The sequence below is a fragment of the Xenopus laevis genome, chromosome 5S, assembly GCF_017654675.1.
Source record: "Xenopus laevis strain J_2021 chromosome 5S, Xenopus_laevis_v10.1, whole genome shotgun sequence".
NCBI classification, from domain to species: domain Eukaryota; kingdom Metazoa; phylum Chordata; class Amphibia; order Anura; family Pipidae; genus Xenopus; species Xenopus laevis.
In genome coordinates, this window is record NC_054380.1 from 105,814,680 (window position 1) to 105,831,543 (window position 16,864).

Consider the following 16,864-nt stretch of genomic DNA (forward strand, 5'->3'; position numbering starts at 1 on the left):
AAACACGAGGCCGAAGGCCGAGTGTTTTTATACAGGTCATGGAACTCCGAGGTAACTTCTAATATCCTCATATTTTGCAACTGGGGGTACTTTATTTATTATAATACACAAGTTTCAGTGAGTCATATGACAGAAATGACATCAGAACTCACCGTTTATAACTGATGACATCAGAACTCACCGTTTATAAGGATATAATTTACAGGATATTCATGGCTTTTGTGTATTATATATATATATAATTACACAATTTATCACAAGCATGACTTTCTATACTATAGGAGCAGATTTTTCTAAATATCAAAGTATGAGGGATTATCAGCAATTTGATATTTTTCTCTATAATAACATTTTCTTAACAGTCATAAGTGCTTAATAAACCGACATATTTAATGCTCTGATCACTTTGTGTATTGGAATATGTTTAACTGCTTTCAGTTGTTGGAGCTCTAACACTCCAGCAAATTGTGAAGCCTCATGAAGGAAATTAACAAGTACTACTTTAAACTTAAAGCAATGAAATTTAACAAGGGTTTACTACAAATTGGCATTGACACAGAAAATGATTTGTAGATTAGAGCTGCTCTATCTAGTATAAGTAATTCTAGAGCAACTGGACTTGCTGAGTAATCATTGAAAACGTTTCACTACTCATCCGAGCAGCTTCTTCAGTTCAACTGACTGGTATGGGAAATCCTCGACATATAAACTCTTCCATTAATCCAATCACAATGGCCCACTGTAACTCTTCAGAGAGGTGACAGTTGAAACTCACAGAGGTGTGAATGTTGTATATTTACCGTGATAGGATTACCAAGATATCATGCAACACCTAGCTCCAGGTGTTACTTGTAAAAGTTGCATGAATGGACGTGTGAAGTGTTTTGCAACCACCTGGGTACAAATGTTAGAACAGCATTGTATGTAGCAGACAGGTGGTGTTGAAGGCCCCCTAAAATAACTGTCGCTACCGTTCATAAAGAAAGTACAAACATAATAAACATCATCAAATCTTTTGAATTTTTGATTTGCTTGTTGAAATCTTGATGCTGTGGACAGTGTAATGAAAGTGTTGTAATTTTTAAAATCTAACATCAGTTTAATGTGTTTTTACAGTTTAAAAGTATCGTTATTTAAGTAATGCTTTGTGTGTCTTTTTTTACATTCTTACCTATTCATATACTGTAGGGACCATTGAGGACCAAACTCAAAAGGGGTAATTTAGTAGTCATGGTGTATAGTGCAAGGTGCATAGAGCAAAATATAGATGGTCTGGCATTTTTTCTTACACTTTGCTCCATCCCTTGGGAAAGCACCCACAGGCACTGGCCATTGTACTCCATGCAACTCCTGCATTAATACAGAGGTCCCTGCCTTTGGCAGCTCTGTATTCATGAGAGGTTAGTAACATCACAAAATGTAAGTGTTTCAAAGGAATGACAATATAATATACAGTATATAAAAAAAAGCTGTTGTGTAGCCATTGGCAGGCCCGGGTTTGTTTGAGGCCACAAAGGCCCGGGCCTAGTGCGGCAATATTTTAGGGGCGGCATGCCGTCCTGCCGCATTCTTATTTTTGTAAAAAGCACTGGGGATCAGATGATTGCTTCAATGGCCAGTGCTTTACCAGTGTCCAGGAGGCAGACTGTGCATGCATGCTCGCGAGGGGAGGTTTGGTCCTCACAAGGGGAGGTTGATCACGAGGGGGAAGGGAGTTTCACCCTCTAGCCTAAGGGCGGCCGAAACAGAAATCCGGCCCTGGCCATGGGGCAGCCATTCAAAGCTGAAAAAGGAGAAAAGGCACAGGAGTTTCAGAAGCAAAAACACCAGTTTTACCAGTGCAGCCCAACAGTATATTATACTTTAACTCACACTGAAATTTTAAGGTGCAGAACACAGTAAGATTCTTTGAGAATGACCAATAAGTCTATGTGACCCATAGTGATCTAGCACTTGCCTCTGGGCTACTGTTATTGTGATTTGAAGCTAATCGCTATTATTTCAGGGTTCAAAGCATGTGACTTACACTGCTGAAATGCATTACAAAGTCTGTAATGTTATGGCAAGGATGTGTTAAAGAGATATGAGCCAAGTGCACAATTATTGCTGTACCACCCCAGTTACTCTGTGAATACCTCTCGTCAACTAGATCTGATTAATGAAGGGAAATGGCAATTATGGCATCGATGTATGCAATCTCTGTGCTAGGCTATTATGCGGAACCTATTTATTACATTTACCAGAAGTTGTATAACATACTGGCACATCCAGTGAATTTGTGTGTACAATATATATATTGTGGTGAGGTCACTACTAGGATACCTGGGAAAGTCCAGGACGGAGCTTATTTATGCCCCAGGTTCCTAACAGAGTGGTTCCGGGACTGCTAGTCCAGCCCGGGTGTTTTGAGTTGTACTGATGTATTTCAGGTGGTTAATTAAAGAGGCAGCTCAAGCCAGAGTGGAGAGTTCCTGGCTGGGAAAAAGACACAGGAAAGCTGCCTGTGTGAGAGGGATTGAAATCACCAAAAGGTTTGGGATTTTATATCTTTCTGTATGTTCTTTGTTTTTGGGGAGACAGGTGGTAGGCTTTCTCCTGGTTAGTTAGGAAAACTGACCTGTATTAGTTAGAAGCCCATTAAGTGGCAAGGATTTTGTTTGTTTTGTTTATTTTTTCTGCAAGAGACAATAAACTGCCAAACAGAGACTATACTCTCATAAGTTGTGCTTGTGCCGTGGGCTGTGTTACCCCAGGAAAACTGATCCCAGCTACCCAAACTCTTACAATAGATATATATATATATATATATATATATATATATATATATATATATATATATATATATATATATATATATATATAGCTTTATTTATGTACACATCACTTTACAGCAGAACAACAAATTAATAGAACAAAGAGGGGGCATTACAATAGTAAATACAAAGTACAGTTACATTAATGATTAAGTGCTATAATAAGGGTAGTTTTGACTTTAACGTTTAGTAAGCTACAGCACATATAAAACTTGTGGAATCACAGTCTTCAGACAAATCACCTAAATGTTATACCAAAAAAAAATGGATTTGAGTTAAAATGTTAGCGATTTAAGTAGTTGTTCTCAATAATTTAAAGAAATTGTTACAACAGTATTTATTTATAATCTCTTTAACAGATGCTAGAATGTCATCAAGTCTATGTAGTGGTGTTTTTTTTTTTAGAAAGGCATCTATTCAATGACTTCAACGGTTCTGGTTAGTGATGTGTGAGCTGGCCCGATACCGGCGGGACCTGGGTCTGACTTCCATTTTTATAGATGCGCGTCTGCTCGCCTGCCCCTTTTGTGACGTCGTGAGCAGGACGGATGCAAGTTGGATTTTGTCCCGACCAGCACATCACTAGTTCTGGTCATACTACTGTCCATATTATGTGTTACTGTGTCATTAATGTAGGTCAACCCCCAATCTGTCAGGATCGCTCTTTTGTTGAAATGTGCAACCTGGAAATGAAAGAAGAAAAAAAAAAAGTTAAAACTGCACAATCTTGGATTTGTTACTTTTAGGGATGCACTGAATCCAGGATTCGGTTCAGGATTCGGCCGAATCCTTCTGCCTGGCCGAACCAAATCCGAATCCTAATTTGCACATGTAAATTAGGGGTGGGGAGGGAAATTGTGTTACTTTTTGTCACAGAACAAGGAAGTAAAAATATTTTCCCCTTCCCCCTTATTTGCATATGCAAATTAGGGTTTGGATTCGGTTTGGTATTCGCCAAATCTTTCGTGAAGGATTCAGGTGTTCGGCTGAATCCAAAATAGTGGATTCAAAGCATCCCTAGTTACTTTATAATTGTACACTTAAAACAAAAAAAAACATGGCTAACAAGAGTCAACACCTCTGCTGCTATAAAATGTTTATTTTAAAATTGGCTTTGGCCTCCACAGAAATGTGCGAATACGAATGAGGGAATTACCAATCTATATTATTATACAAATGTTTATACAGACAATGATTTGCTGTTTAAAACAACGAAAGATTAAAATACAAAAATGTTATGTTTTTTTATTTAAAAAACATTTTCTTCTTCTTACATCATAACTCTTTACTTCAAGCTTATGCATACTTCACTTTAGTGTAATATATAGACTAAGTAATAACAGCAATCCATTTGAGAACTGTAGATTGTTATCTCATGATTATATCAAAAACCATACCATAATAAATCAAACCAGATTATTAACCATATGATCAATAAATTAACACTAGTTAGGTTTTCCTTTAGAAAACACTGCTATACAGAATTTTCCTTTAAAGAGGTTGTTCACCTTTTAATTAACTTTTAGTGGTAAGTAGAGAGCAATATTAATGGGTTAAAGAAGCTGAATATAGGCAATTTTAAAACAGATAATGAAAGAAAGATGTGAGGGTACAAAGTAATGGAAACTTTCAATTCTCTGGAAAAGAGACTAAACCTGGGCTTTGGATTGTGGCTAATTATGTGGACTAAGAAAGGACTGCACCAGGTCAGAAATACAAACGTGTTTATCTGGACTAAGATCATATGGAATTCCTTTTATTCCATTAATTCAGCCCTAATTTATATTCAGCCTCTCTTACCCACATTAACTTGTACCTTATCTGTTTGTCTCTTGCAGATCTTTGTAATCAACTTGAAGAAGGAACTGAAATGTTCTGAAAGCTTGCTATGATTATTTTAGATAGCTTATAAAGGGATCACCTTTATGCCACTTTGTAATTTTTTATTTCAAAATGGTTGCCCTGTAACATTTTTACTGGCTAACATGGTACAACAACTTTACCTGGGTTTATGGATAATGGGTCCCATACCTGTTGTAGAAAGTTCAGTTAAATGGTAGCACAGATCAGTGCCTGTCTCTCCTAATAGAAGTACCAGACCAAAAGTTAGAGACCTATTCTACTTGGAGTACTTTACATTTAACCATCCCTTGTAAAACAGACTTTACATGTGCTTTTAAAGAAGTACTTTTTGAAAGTGGAGGGTTGTAAACATTTATTTAAGACTGATTGTTATACAGTGCCCTAGACAAATAAGAATTGATTTCACAATTTCAGAGAGATGCTGGATTATTCTCTTGGCCTAGCTACAGAATTTAAGACACCATAATAAAAAAAAATATATATATATATATATAACAAAGTATATCACCTCTGCCTGTATGATCAATTTATGTATTCGGCTGACCGATGAGTATCCTAGTTTGTTGAACATAACACTTTTCATCGACGACCTGTAGACTTAAAAAATAGTTTTATAATAATTTCAACTAGCTAGTTGTCACATATGCTGAAATTAAAGTGTTTGTTCACCTTTTAATTAACTTGTAGTATGATGTAGAGTGATATTCTGAGTCTATTTGCAATTGGTTTTCATTTTTTATTATTGTTTTTGAGATATTTTCAACAGCTCTTTGGATAGTAGTTTCAGCACTCTGGTTGCTAGGGTCCAAATTACCCTAGCAAACATGCACTGATTTGAATAAGAGACAGGAATATGAATAGGAGAGGCCTGAATAGAAAGATGAGTAATAGAAATGAGCAATAACAAAAATTTGTAGCATTACAGAGAATTAGTTTAGATGGACCAGTGACCCCCATTTGAAAGCTGGAAAGAGTCAGAAGAAGAAGGCAAATAATTAAAAAACTATAAAAAATAAAATCATGAAGACCAGGCATTTTTCTTTGCTTATAGAATCAGTTGAAAAACTTATTATAATTTGCCATTCTATAAAATACTAAAAGTTAATTTAAAGGTAGTGATGGGCGAATTTGTGCCGTTTCGCGGAAAAATTCACGAATTTCGCGAGAAAGTTGCGAAACGGCGAAAAATTCGCGAAACGGCGCCGGCGTCTCGGTTTTGACGCCGGTGCCCGTTTTTGACGCCGGTGTCCGTTTTTTGAAAAAAAAATTTGACGCCGGCGAATTTTTTCCGCAAATTTTCGCGGGCGTTTTGCAAATTTATCCGCTGACGGCGAATCGCGAAAATTCGCCGCGAATTCGCGCCTGCCGAATAAATTCGCCCATCACTATTTAAAGGTGAACCACCCCTTTAAAGAAGATCTAATTTTAATGCAAGATTATTAATTGTACCATAATACCATGGTAGTTTACATAATTAGTATGATTGCATTTTGGCTACCTTATCGAGTATAATGATGTTAACAATATTACAGATCCTGTAACACTAACATATTTCATACATAATTCCACATCTAGATTACTCTGTAGTAAGAGTTAAATTATTCCCCTTAGATTTTTTTTTTAAATAATCTCCTAGAATTATACCCTACAATTGGCTTTTTATCACTTGAGGAAGGATCATCCTGATCCGAAACATGTAGTGCAATTCAATAAAGGATCATGTGTTTGAAAAGCTTTGGTTCTCCAGAGTTGCCAGCGTTTTTTGAACTTTTTTGAACTGCATTTTCGGCTCACAGGATATGATGTAAGTGACAGAAGATTGAGGAAGATCTAACTACTTTAATGCACTTCGCCTGGTCTGAGGTGGCGACAAAAGAGCTAACTTTCAGTAAAATCCGCATCTTAGTGAATTTGCGGAGTAACGTCCATTCGCCAGAGCGAAAAGTCGCTAGCGAATTGGTGCCTGCGCCTGTTAGTGAATTGCCAATGTCCCTGCGGATGGCAACGCTGCCAAAAAGTCACTAGCGTTAGCCACTTTTCTAAGTGTAAATCTGCCCCATAATTGTGGCATGGTATTTGTAACATGCTTAAATAGTAGTTGGCCAGCTTAAATATATTTCAATATATGGACAAACAATTCCTTTTTTGTTTAAAGGTTATGGGATTTTTTAGTAGCTCTATGCACAAATCTCAATGTCTTAAATATATTGATAATGGGTTGAGTGCAGAGGACTCTTGTATTTGTCTATATGTATTTTGTGGTCACAGCCTCATTGCACCCCCGCCTAATGGTTTTAAAAATTAGTGGTGAGCACAACTTTCCCCTGTTTGTTATGGTATTCACACAAACAATTTTTATGGGATACAAAATCTCTCTTTAAACGATAGGTTAGCTAAAAACACATATTGAATAATGACTCCAGCATTCTGATTCCATCTACATATTGTTACCAACATTCCCACCTAAAAGCTACTTTTTCATATTCAACACATCCAACACAAGTGGTTAAATTTTTATAGATTTTTATTTAAATTTGCATTTAAAGTTAGAGTTGTGGGATACATCCAATTAGAATATGGTACCTGTATTAAACATTTTAAGATTAAAATTATGAGTTAATTTAAAGGAGAACTAAAGCCTAACTAAATAAGTAGCTAGAAATGCTGTACATTATGTTTTGGGCTTCTGTACCAGCCCAAGGCAATCACAGCACTTTAGCAGTAAAGATCTGTGTCTCCAAAGATGCCCCAGTAGCTCTATATCTTCTTTTCTGCTGATTCACTGCACATGCTCTGTGCTGCTGTCACTTACTGAGCTTAGGGACCCACTCACAATATAGAATATAAATGTCACAATATAAGGCTAATTAGTAATTAATACAGATAATTACTACATCAGCTCAGAAACTAGTGCAACTAGCATCAAAATTTAATAATCAGCCCTGTTGCATCAGCTTATATTACAGGCCAACCTCATTTTCTGCTTGATAATTTGTGACAACCCCTAAACTTAGCTTCTCAACAGCTGCTCAGAGCCCACTGAGCATGTGAGTGTCACAGACACTTTCCAAGATGGTGACCCCTATGACAACTTTGAGGTCCTGGATCATTGCATCTATTGAGAAGCTAACATTTTCTCATTGTTCAAGTTCAGTATATAAAATGTGTCATTATTAGCCATATTTATTTTTAGGGTTTAGTTCTCTTTTAAATTGCAATGACACATATCGTTACAATGAATTGTTATACCATTTTGTCATCCCTAACAATTTGTGAACTTACTTTAGTAGGTGGTGGGCAATAATACAAGAGATAACTTATACACAACACTTTTATACTAGTTTGTAATTTTCCTGAGCAATCTAGCTAAATATTTAACTAAATTGATCTATTTCAAACGTAGTAGTATTTATCAATAAGGGCAACCTTAGACATACTTCTGGTGAGATAACATAAGGAAATACTATGTAATCCTGTGTGGACTTTACAGCTACCCAGAAGCTATGGGCAGAGACAGTAGTATTAGATATCTGATGATTATTTAGTGTTCTTCTCATTTCACTGTTCCAGATCTTTTGACAAACCATAACTAGGCCTCCTGACCCTCCACGTGAATTTTTTGTAATACTTGTATTTTTGTTGTCATTAATGTTTTGGGCATTTGTTTCATTTTTGAAAAGAACTTTTAACTATTAAAATCTGTTTCCACTTTAATTGTTTCTTGGAATTGGTTTATCATTGCTCCACTTTATCTAAAGGAACTGGGAGATTTGCAGGAATGAATTAAGATGGCCATACAATAACCATTAAAACACAATTAAGTTGATTGATTATTGTTCTCTCAATTTTGGTCAAGCTGAGTATGCAAGTAGACACGCAGGATAATCTGTTAGAACTGTCACCTCAACTCCCCATGGATCCATACATGTCCTGTGTTTGATTTGCCCTTAGAATCAAATCAATAGATGAAGAAGGTTAGCTGACAAAATAAGTTTGCCTGTTGCTTGCCAGAGATAAAATACATATAGATAGTACTTTTCAGTTGCTTATAGTAATACCGCCATTTTACTTTTTTAATGAGACATTCCTGCAAAAGTCTTCATATTGTACTGTTATGCAGTTCATGTACACGGTAAAATTGAAGTAGTGCACAACAGCTAACCAGGGTGCCTGGCAGCCCAATGCTAATGGAAACAGGAGCCTTCCTGTTGGACTTCACTGGTGTGAATTATGTGAGCAACAGGCTTGTGGGCATCTTCAGCTCTTTTCTTGCATCAGATAAAGTTATTTATGCAGCCTTTCGGCCCCTTGAACAATTCTAGAATTTTACCCTGAACTAAAATTATGTTCACTGTGATCTTTTAGTTTTAAACCACTGAAATGTAAAATTAATTTTTAATGTGACATTGTTTCATATTAGTAAATATTCATAAGAAAACTGAAACTGAACTGTTTTTTCTTAAGGTGCAAGCCAGTAACCAACAGTAGTGTATCATTAAAGGAGTAGTAAACCCCTTGTTTAACAGTTTAAAGTGCATTTAATAGGGCTTGTACTGAACATCATTTTTGTCTTAATGAGGAAAAAATGTATTGGAACCTGTTATCCAGAATACTTGGGGCCTGGGTTTATCTGGATAAGGGATCTTTCTGTAATTTGGACCTTCATTCCTTTAGTCTACTAAAAAAAATATTCAAACATTAAATAAACCCAATAGACTGGTTTTGCTTCCAATAAGGATAAATTGTATCTTGGTTGGGGTCAAGTACAAGCTACTGTTTTATTATTACAGAGAAAAATAAAATAATTTAAAAAATTTCATTATTTGGATAAAATTTACTTTATAGCAGACAGTAACTTTGAGCTTTCTGGATAAGACACCACATGCCTGTATTTATCTTGCAAGATTCAAACATGGAGTAGCTTTAGTTTCCCCAATATAGAATACTATAACTAGACTATGGACACAGTGAGAAAAAGATAAGTGTCACAGTTAGTCTATTTATCATGTTGTCTAAATAGTGGAGTAAAACATTACCGCTGATGTTGCCCATAGCAACCAATCAGCAATTAAATTTTAACATTATGATTGGTTGATATGAGCAACATCACTGGTAATGCTTAACTCCACTTGTTAGACACAGCATGATAAATATACCCCTATCCACCATATGTAAATAAAAGTTTGTCCAGGAGCAGTAACCCATAGCTCCAATAAGATGTTTGCTTTTCAACAGATGACCAGTAAATGCTACCTGCTGATTGGTTGTACCTGGGCAAACTTAGAGCCTTTTATTAAATAACCCCCTATGTGTTTTATCCACTGGCATAGATAAGCCTGTTCAGCTTATCTTGTTATGCACTGACAGGGATGGGATAAGCACAAATGGGATGGATTTCAACACAAAACATACTTACTTTTTATTTTTTCACGGATTAAATCCCTTTAAGAATGTACAGTAACTGTTGGTAGGTTAAAATATGGAAAGTTAAAAGGAGTGTAGACATCAATATATATAATATATATTTTGGAAGATACTGCTGGCTAGTTTCAAGGCTACTTCACATATTTCTCTGCTGGTGTATCTATGCCAGTGTCGTTTTCATGACAAAAAATACCAAGTGGGACACTGCCCTTAGTGACCATCAGTCAGATATCTGATAACCTATAAGTAATGTTTTTACTTAGATCTTGAATCAGCAGTCTGAAAAGTAGAAGTGTGAATTATGTGGACAAATGCTGTGGCCATTTCCTTTTTGATTATTTTGTGAAGAAGTCATTTTCTGATTCGGTAATGTTTTTTTTAAATTGAATAATAAAGGCTCAAATTATCTTCCAAAATATGTACTTGTCAACCAGGGGAATAAAGGTTGTTTCTGTTCACAAAAAGCTTGATATACCCATTCTCAATAATTGCAATGCTTACAATGAGTACAATGAGAGGCAAATGTCCTTTCCTATAATTAAATGTTATTCGATTTCAGTTCTTTTGTTGCAATTAGTATAAAAGTGTTTTTGAGTTTCTGTTCAATGAGCAAAAGGAAATGCAGAAAAATAAAAAAGTTTGAGCCTATATCAATTGCATCTCATCCTCCTCATGGTAATGAAGCAGAGAGACAGCAATCCAAGGAAAAAGGTTTCGTATTGTCAGGTGCTTGTAATTCCTGAGATGGAAGTACTGCCAGCATGTAAATACTGTCATCTCTAATATTTATCCAGGGTATATTTAAATAAAGACCTGTTATGGATTATTTCTTGGTGACAATGTATTTTTGCAGTCTCTATTTCCCACTAAAATAACACACGATTTCACAAATCCTTTGCCCAATGTATAATACATGTGGTGCTCCACACTCATGGACATTTTGTTTTCCCAGAGGCTGCTGGGAGCATAACAAAACAATGTGATCATGGCATGCTCAGGACATGTCAGGCTATTGGCTGTGGCCTATATGAGACCTACCAGAGGCACATGCCATCTCTGCAAATTACACCTGGCCTCCCTTAGTACAGTTATGGGATTTTTAACCTTGGATAACATATCTTAGAAAAGCTCCAAAATATGAAAATGGCATGAACCATGGAGTATTAAGCAAACAATTCAAACTTTTTTGTTTGTAATAAGAAAATAGGACATTGTACTTGATGGTAACTAAGCTGCATAGCCCATATTGGTGGCAAAACAATCCTATTGGCATTTTAAAATACTTTTAGTAGCCTTGTGGCATGGACACCAATCGGTAATAGATCCCTTATCTGTAATCATGTTGACTGAATACACATTAGTGAATTGCTTTCTCAACAGTTGCAAGTTCAATTGATCAATACACTAGTGTTATCAAAATTGCTAAAATTACTTTTAACACAATGAATCCTGAAAAATTAAGTAAAGAGGTTTGGCAATCACAGAGCTAAGCTTGTTTAGTACCCTGGGATGAATACCATCTGGTCCCAGTCCCTTGTTTATCTTTACATGTTGTAGTCTCTTTTCAATTTCCCCCTGCGTGAACTGTGCATGATTTAATGTATTAATAGCATTGGGACTATTTAGAAGGAAACCTTCATTACTTGGTTCCTCATTTGTGTAGACTGATGAAAAATAATAGTTCAGAAACTCTGCTTTATTTCTGTTCTCATCAACTATACACACTTGACAATGATTACACTGTTTTACTACAGGCTTCGGGAGAGATGGATTGCAAAATCCTTTGCTCCTATAGTAACCAAACCTACCACTTTCCCTGAATGTGAGTTTGTGCCAGTGGTATTTTTCAGAACAACATTTATATAATGCTAGCTTTTATAATGTAACTCACTCAATAGCAATGGCATTAATAGTAAAAAATACATTAGCCCCTTCTGTACCAGCTAGGGATGCATTGAATATTCGATTGTGGATTCCGCAGAATCTGAACCCTTGACAGAGGTGGAAATTGTTGATGCACATGCACAAATTGGCATGTGCTTATAGCGAGCACAGCAAATTTTTCACATTTTTTGGGGTTTGAGTTTGGTTTGTCCAGGCTTTTGGGCAGTGGCGTAACTAGATGTTGCTGGGCCCCACAGCAAATTCATTTTAGGGCCCCCAACATATCCAGAGGTTGTCCTTTTTTACCAATATATGTTCAAGTTGCTCATCAATGAGAGCCACATGGGGCCCCTGTACCTCCTGGGCCCCCCTGCAGCCGCAGGGTCTGCTTCCTCTGTAGTTTGGGCAAATTCAGGATTCACCTAAAAAAACTTGGATTCAGGAGAATCCTGAATTCAGTGCATCCAGCATTCCAGTGAAACCACTTGATGTCAGGGCAGTAAGCAGAAAACATTACAGGAACAATCATGAGATTGTGGACTTGTGTCCATAGACATGCATTAGGCACAATAGGGTAGAGCATCATTACTTGCGTATTAGAATATAAGAATGTTATACCAAACAGCCCTCTACAAAATAATATGCCACATCTCACTTTATTTTGCACAATGTAATATATTTTGCCAACATTATTTTATTTGTTCTGAACTAAAAAGTAGAGCGGTTAAATCACCAGCCTGTAGTTATGTACTTTACTTATTGCTGTTCACCTGTATATGGAGGAGTTATAGGAGTTATGGTGGAATCATCTTAGACTAGAAAGTGTATAGTGATATTTCATTGCATGAAAAGTACACTTAGAGCAGCATTTACTAGTCTGGACTCTGGACCAAATGTCTTTATTCCCCTGATGACTTATCATGATGTTTCTCAAAAGAGAAAACAGATTTTTTTATATTCAATTTTGAAATCTGACATGGGGCTAGACATTTTGTCAATTTCCCAGCTGCCCCAAGTTATGTGACTTGTGCTCTGATAAACTTCAATCACTCTTTACTGCTGTACTGCAAGTTAGAGTGATATCACCCCCTCCCTCCCCCCCCCCCCCCCAGCAGCCAAACAAAAGAACAATGGGACGGTAACCAGATAGCAGCTCCCTAACACAAGATAACAGCTGCCTGGTAGATCTAAGAACAACACTCAATATTAAAAACCCATGTCCCACTGAGACTCCTTCAGTTAAATTGAGAAGGAACAACAGCAGCCTGCCAGAAAGCATTTCTCTCCTAAAGTGCAGGCACAAGTCCCATGACCAGGGGCAGCTGGGAAATTGACAATATGTCTAGCCCCATGTCAGATTTCAAAAATGAATATAAAAAATCTGTTTTCTCTTTTGAGAAATGTATTTCAGTGCAGCATTCTGCTGGAGTAGCACTATTAACTGATGCATTTTGGAAAAAAAAACATGTTTTCCCATGACAGTACCACAAAATGTATACAAATAATTCCTCTCAAAAACTGAGACCCAATCGCACATGCACTCTCTGCTCAGCTTTAAATGGGTTGTTCACCTTTAAATAAACTTCTAGTATGATCTGTAGTGATATTCTGAGACAATTTGCAGTTGATTTTCATTTTTTTATTCTGTAATTAGTTGCTTTATGTGCATCCATTTGCTTAGAGCATCTCAGGCTTTCCACAGTGATATCCCAAGGCACTGCCCCTCCGTCTGCTCCTAAAAAGAAACAACTCATGGTAGAAATCTGTTTCTTAAGGCAATGTAGAGAGAAGATATGAAGTTCCTGAAAGGCAATATTCATTACATCATTTCTATTCCCTTTTAACATTGGGATGGAGAGGATGTTTGCAATTTAAAGTAAAGTCTAAAATAGAATAAGGCTAGAAATGCTGTATTTTGTATACTAAACATAAACATGAACTTACTGCACCACAAGCCTAATCAAACAAATAATTTATGCTTTCAAAGTTGGCCACAGGGGGTCACCATCTTGTAACTTTGTTAAACATCTTTGCAAGACCAAGACTGTGCTCATGCTCAATGTGGTCTGGGCTGCAAGACTGATAATCAGAATATGCAGACTGCACTGGGCCCTGTGCTGTAATCTAATGAGGATTTTATCCAATCCAATCCAAATCTCTACACAGTCGCTCTACAGAGAAACAAACAAAGCTGCTTGAGTTCTGCATGGCTGGGAAGTAACGTGGGGGCCACATGCAATAAAATGAAGAGATGCAAAGTCAAGATTTGAAGGCATTTCAAATGTAGTTATGGCTTAACTCCAGCAACTGTAACAGTACTGACTGTAGTTTCATGTACATAACCACTGTCTTGTTAATTTATGTATAAATTATTGTTTTTGTTCTTGTAGCTTTCTGTTAAGCTTATCTGTTATTTTTATGTAATATTTTTATTTTATGTGTTAGATGGGAAACTAATGAAAAACATTTCTTACCAACTTTCAAATGCCCCAGTGGTTGAAGAAAGCTGCTCTGCTCTCCCTTTCATCATCAACAATGGAAGCAGAGGAACTGGATAGTGAGTGTATCTCCTGTGAACAGGTAATGTTCATTTCCTTAGATAATCATTCCACTGTAAAATCATTTTTGATTCTTTTGGCACCTCTCATTCTCTGTGTACGGATTTGATTTTATTAATGGTTGGTTGCATGCAAAAGTCTCCAAGTTGTCTAACCTTACTTTTCATTGTACTCAGTGGAGTAACGAGTGTTTGCCGGGCCCACCCCGCCAAAAAGCTTTCAAGGGGTACTGCAGGAATAAAAACAGTCCCCCACTACTCCCCCCTCCGTCGCTCGAGCATGCACGCCTGCTCGATGTGACGTGCATGCAAAAAATTCTTTAAGATGGCACCGGCGGGAGTTCTTTGGTGCTGCAGACCCTGCAGTCTGGGCCCCCCAGTTCCCCCCACGACCGCAGGGTCTGCTTCTTCTATAGTTACGCACCTGATTGCACTCTATTTCTCTGCTCATTTGAGCACAGATTCACTAACAGGCGAATTATCGCCAGCGTTACCACCACTTCGCCAAACGCAAATACACCATGAATACGCTAATTCACTAATAAAGACAAGAGAGTTACGGTTTTTACATGGGCGGGTTTTCCTGCGCTCCCCTGCGTTGTGATTTCTTCCATTCAGCCGCAGGGGAGTGCAGTAGTAGACACACTCAATTATTGTGAAGGGGGCTGTACTCACACAGACGCATGTAAGCGCCAAACACAAGTGGGATGCAGCATGTTGCATTTCACCTGCGTTTGGTGCATACATGCGTCTGTGTGAGTACAGCCCCCTCCACAATAATTGAGTGAGTCTACTCCGGCGCTCCCCTGCGGCTGAACGGAAGAAGCACAGTAAGAACCTCCCGTGTGTAAGAGCCCTTAATATAATGCCCTACATGTGAGCCCACTGAAAAATTAATGTTCCATGTGTTATAAAATGTTTTGAGAAAACCGCTTATCCAAAAAAGTAAGTTAGGGCTTTTGCAGCCAATCCCGCTTTAAAAAAAAGTAAAAGTCGCCAGCGTTTTTTGAACTTTGATGTATTTTCAGCACACAGGATATGATGTAAGAGACAGAAGATCGAGAAAGATCTAACTGCTTTATAGCACTTACCCTGGTCTGAGGTGGTGAAGGTAACTCTGGAGAAAGAGGTAACGTTCAGTAAAATCCACATTTTAGTGAATTTGTGGAGTAACGTCCGTTCGATAGAGTGAGAAGTCGCCTGGCGATAGAGTGCGAATGACCGCTAGCGACGGTCAGTTTCGATAGCAAATTGCTGCCTGCCGCTGTTAGTAAATTGGCGAATTGTCGCTAGCGTTAGCCACTTCGCTCCTTAGTATGTGTGCCTCATAGGGATGTAGCGAACGTCGGAAAAAAAGTTCGCGAACATATTCGCGAACTTGCGCAAAAACGCGAGCGGTTCGCGAACGGTTCGCGAACCCCATAGACTTCAATGGGAAGGCGAACTTTAACATCTAAAAAAAAAATTTCTGGCCAGAAAAATGATTTTAAAGTTGTTTAAAGGGTGCAACGACCTGGACAGTGGCATGCCAGAGGGGGATCAAGGGCAAAAATGTATCTGAAAAATCTGCCTGTGTGTGCTTGGAAGAGATAGTGTAGGGGGAGAGCTGTTAGTGATTTCAGGGACAGATGATAGTAAGTTTGCTGGCTAGTAATCTGCTTGATACTGCTCTGTATTGGAGGGACAGAAGTCTGCAGGGATTTGAGGGACATTTTAGCTTAGGTAGCTTTGCTGGCTAGTAATCTACTGTTCTCTTTAAACAACTGCCATACGTTGACCTTGTAGGTATTGTTTGCCCAGTTTTTTTGGACGCAGCCACTGAAGCACAGTTGCCAGAAAAAATATGCCATATAAATGCTGAAAATAGTCATTTTTCGCCATACGTTGACCTTGTAGACATTGTTTGCCCAGTTTTTTTGGTTGCAGCCACTGAAGCACAGTTGCCAGAAAAAATATGCCATATAAATGCTGAAAATAGTCATTTTTCGCCATACGTTGACCTTGTAGACATTGTTTGCCCAGTTTTTTTGGTTGCAGCCACTGAAGCACAGTTGCCAGAAAAAATATGCCATATAAATGCTGAAAATAGTCATTTTTTGCCATACGTTGACCTTGTAGGCATTGTTTGCCCAGTTTTTTTGGTCGCAGCCACTGAAGCACAGTTGCCAGAAAAAATATGCCATATAAATGCTGAAAATAGTCATTTTTTGCCATATACGTTGAGTCAACGTATGGCAAAAAATGACTATTTTCAGCATTTATATGGCATATTTTTTCTGGCCTCTGTGCTTCAGTGGCTGCGGCCAAAAAAACTGGGCAAACA